We start from the raw sequence: 4,464 nt of genomic DNA, 5'->3' as shown, positions 1-4,464 counted from the left end.
AGGTATATTATATTTTGAAATGAGTATTCCAAATCTTGTAATCACTTCTTAAGTGATTTGACCACATTACTTTTCTAGACCAAGAATCCTGCCTGACTATTCTCTAGCAAAGAGTTATGTATTGGAAGATGCATGTGATGTGGCTCTGTAGATCTGGTGTTCAGTTCCTGCTATTGCCCGCACTCTAGAGGTAATTACTGATAACATTGTTATGATCATTAGGACCAAACTGATAAATACTTAACAAAGGACATTTTCTTCCTTACTCCCTGAATTATTTTGCACAATAAAAGGCCACCACGTTCTGATTATCCTCATTTAATCTGCAGTTTTTATTGGTCCCTGTTCTGTAAATGCAAGCAGCGTTAAGTGCTAATACTTCAAATCTAGAAGGCCATCCGTGAAGAATGTTTGTCTTATAGAAAAAGACATCAGGCAGGATGACTGCATGTCATTGTAATGGTGACAAGATTCTACTGATTCATTTGTCCATTTTACCATGTAGGGTTTTAGTGAAAGCTGTAATAATATTGCACATTGGGATCTTTTTATAAAATTAGTTGGATTTTTGGATGATGCTGGTTAATTAAATTACGCAGTATGTAAAATCCTGAATGTAAAGACATCTTTTCTGATTGTTTCTAATTCACAATAATGACATGCAAAGTTGAACGTTGGGAGAGAGTAAAAAGAAGCTGTTGGACATCTGCAGCCATTAACAAACTGTAAAAAGACAAATGGTTGCATGCAAACAAGTTTGTGCTTTCAAGCTCCAAGGAAGTTGTGTACCACTCCCAGCAGCTAGTCTATCCCTCTGCTTCTCTTTCTGTTCCACCCCACCTCTTGTTCCCTGTCAGTGTAGTGGTGCAAAGCAAAAAACAGACACACGGACAATATAGATGATTATCCAGATTGCAGAGTCTGATGCAGCAGAGGTGAAACGTTGTTTTCTGTTTGGCATTAGAATTCTATTCCCAAACATTCCTCCCACTCTTGGCTGAGTTTGGAGATAGCAAAATGTTGCTAATTCACCTTTGAGTGGGACATCTGGGTCTGTGGTAGGGGTGACTCTTGTGGCAATTTAGTGAAAGAGTTAAGTGGGCTCTGAGTTTTGGATAGGGGTCTTCAAGCCATGATTTTGGGTCTGGATATGTCCTGCGTCTCTTCAACTCTACAAAATCCTGGATTTCGGGGTCGGTTGTGGTCAATGGGTGAGTGGTAGGATCATATCATCCAACTTCTCATGGCAGCTGCAGACCAAGCAAGCTCTCCCAGAGAGCCCTGTACTGTACATAACAGTTCTGCATGCCCTGAAGTTCCATTGCCTTATTTCAGCAGCGGTTAAGCATCTCATTTGAGAGTCCTTGTCTAGCATTTGTTTGGACACGACTTAGAGAGCTGTCCTGAATGACTGCAAGTGAGCATGTACCTGTACCTCTCCTCGGAGGCAAACAATGTCTAACCTCTCTGTATAGTACCATGCTGAAGTGTGAAGTTAAGTCTTCAAAATAATCAAGAATATTGTACAGAGATGGAAGCTCCCTATAATGTGGAATCAGGAAATGCAGCATACCAGCATTTAAACCAGGAAGTGACCTCCAGCCAGGGGGACACTAACAACAGAGTGTGCCCAGATAAATGGACAAGTAGCCAACAAAATGGTGTGGAACACCAGCATGGTGTATACAGCAATTACTTTGAGATGGAGATGTATCCAATTCTGCTTCGTTGTGGGTGAATTCATACCACATTTTAATGAAGCTGCTTCCTAAATGAATTTAATAATTTGCATTAAAGTACCAGGTTGTTCACCAAAGAAGAAAAAACATTCTTTGTGAATACAAGACTCTTAAGTGTGAAATAATTTGAATTACCACACAAAGACTTTCAAATGTAGAACTCTGGTAGTTGGTGAGATTTCATCCATTTGTTCTTTGATGCTAGGGTTCAAGATAGTAGCAATGGAAGAAAATTGTACCTTCCCAGTTGTGGAACTGTGGAGGACCATTTCATCCCATTGTTCGCTGGCTGTCCCTTAAGTATGGTGACAGCTGGGAAAGAGCTAGGGCACAGAGCCCACCTAACTCCCTTAAGGGAGCCTATATATGTGCAGCAAGGCTGCTCCAACACTGCAGTTACAGCATGTCGGAGCGGACTTGATTGAGTGAAAAATGCTGGCAGGGCCACTTTAACTATAGGTCATTTGATGAGCTTTAGTTAAAGCGCCCCCACTGCCATTTTTCAGCATGGAGACACTGATATATGTGATGCACTGGGCACTTTAATTAGTGCTCTGGGCACCTAATTAAAGTGCCCCCACTCCCAGACCACGTGTATAAATGCTAGGGTTACCATATTTCCAGTTCCAAAAAAGAAGACACCTGTCAGGGGGACACCTCACTCACAACCTACAGTCCCCTACCACCCAGGGCCCTGCTGCTGCCCCTCATTCCTGACCTGCAGCTCCCTGTTCCCCCCAGTCCTGCCAGAGGGGCCCCCCAGCTGCCCCCAGCCTGACTGGGCCAGAGCAGGTGACAGCAGAGCGAGTCTGGCCCTGGTGCGGGCTGGAAGGAGGAGGAGGGGATGCCTGTGCCCCCCCTCCCCTGCCCTGGGCTGGGCCTCCTGCACTGCACCAAGTGCCCCCAGGCGGCGTCTCCCAGCCACCCCACCCCTGTGAGCATAGGCACCAGTCTAGCTGCTGCCAGACCAGCTACACAGCTCCTTGCCACCCCTGAAAGGGCCCCTCTTCCCCTTCCTCTGCTGGAGGGGCAGGTGCCTCCCCCACACCCTGCTGCAGCCCCAGCACCTAGACAGCTTCCCCCTATGTCGGTAGGCAGGTACACACACACATGGACACACACACACACAAGGACACAGACATGGGCAGTTGCCAAGCCCTGGCCCTCCAACCCCCACTGTCCACAGACTTACCTGCATCCAGCTGCTGAGGCTTCTCCCACCACTTACCTGGCTGCATGCCAGCCACATGTGTGCTCCCATCAGTGGAGCAAAGCAAAATCCCAGACATTTGTTCAAATTTCAAGAAAACTACCCAGACAGAGATAGGAGGAACCAAAAAGACGATATGTCTGGGAAAACTTGGATGTATGGTAACCCTAATAAACACTCTAAGTTTCTGTCATTTCCCAGAAATTCCTAGCACTGGATACAGCTAGACCCAGGAGCTCCTTGAACTGCTGCCTTATAGCCCTTTTATACAGTACTCCTCCTAGGTGCGCAGAGGCAGCAGCAAAAATTGGGCCTTGTCTTTTCCCCATCCATTTATATTGCTGTAGGTTGATTAAAGAAGTTTACATAGGAGAGCACAGAGAGAAATAGTGTGCTGCTAATTTTACAAAAGAAAACAAGCAGTGTTTTCATTCTCACCAGGGAAGGCAATTTTGAAGTTAAACACCTCATTGATGGTGCTAATACTGTGCATTTAATTTTCAAGATAGGAACAAAAAAGGTGTTTTGTTCCCACTAGGCATAACAGTTCTAAACACCTCATTGATGCTGGTGTTGTCAGAGTCATTTGAGGCTTGGTAATGGCTTCTGTTAGTGAGTAACTAAAATCTCACGGTAAAATGTGCTAGTGTGTTTAGTCAGATTATTGCACTCTCACTTGCTGCATAAGAAAAAGTATTTCTGCCTCCTTAAACTAGTATAGCTAGATAGAGTTATTTTTACAAAGCAAGATGCTACTAAAACTCTAAAAGGTCATTTTCTCCATTGAGTTCAATTATGTTTTTGCAATAAGCATGATAAACAGTTATACTATTTATACACCTTTATATGAGGTTTCTCCCAATATCACACCAATACAAAGTCAGAGCTCAGGGTTAATATCACAGAGGGGTAACAACTGAGGGGTCTTAATAGCAATTGTGATAAATTTTCTGAACACCATCTGTGGGTGGGACCTTGAAAGAAGTAATTATAATCAGCTACTTACAATGAAAGCTCCATGTTAGTTTCCAGTAGACAGAAGCCTGGAAAAGAAAGTTGGAACAGAAGTTTCGCTATCGCAGAAGATGGTGTTCATGTTCTGTTAGAGCAGCACATGGGAATTCTCGCATCCAAGCAAAAGACACCAGTGTGTTATAATTCCTCTGAGGCGTTATGTGTGTGCATGTGTGTACACCCACCCACTGACCTATGCCCAGGCAATGGGCTAGAAACATGGAAATAGGTATTTGTCCTCTGACTTAACTATTTCAGACCATGGAACTGTGTTAGGTACCACACTTTCAGTTGCTACCCAATACACAAAGAAATATTTGTTAAAGTAGCATTGAGGGCTTTCTTTAAGGCCATTGGCAAAAGAAAGCCAGATTAAGACAGTTGTTGAATTCTTACTTCATCCTGTTGTGCCCCTCAATACAACTTGTAGAACCATGCAATTTTCTGAGGCTTCATAATTGAGAATCAATTATGATACAAGTACAGTGGATAAAATTACAC

General features: G+C 43.7%; 1 long non-coding RNA gene across 1 annotated transcript in view; it reads left to right on the top strand.

Annotated features, from left to right (window-relative positions):
* LOC109301021 overlaps positions 1-2,243 on the top strand; it is an 8,759-nt gene extending 6,516 nt beyond the window's left edge. Inside the window, exon 3 of the long non-coding RNA XR_002098407.1 lies at positions 79-2,243. This is a non-coding gene — a long non-coding RNA (uncharacterized LOC109301021). The remainder of the gene's footprint in view (positions 1-78) is intronic.
* Positions 2,244-4,464: the final 2,221 nt, after the last annotated feature.

Source organism: Gavialis gangeticus, unplaced genomic scaffold, assembly GCF_001723915.1.
Source record: "Gavialis gangeticus isolate Ggan-Ray unplaced genomic scaffold, GavGan_comp1, whole genome shotgun sequence".
Classification (NCBI taxonomy): domain Eukaryota; kingdom Metazoa; phylum Chordata; order Crocodylia; family Gavialidae; genus Gavialis; species Gavialis gangeticus.
This window is presented reverse-complemented; position numbering and strand designations above follow the sequence as displayed.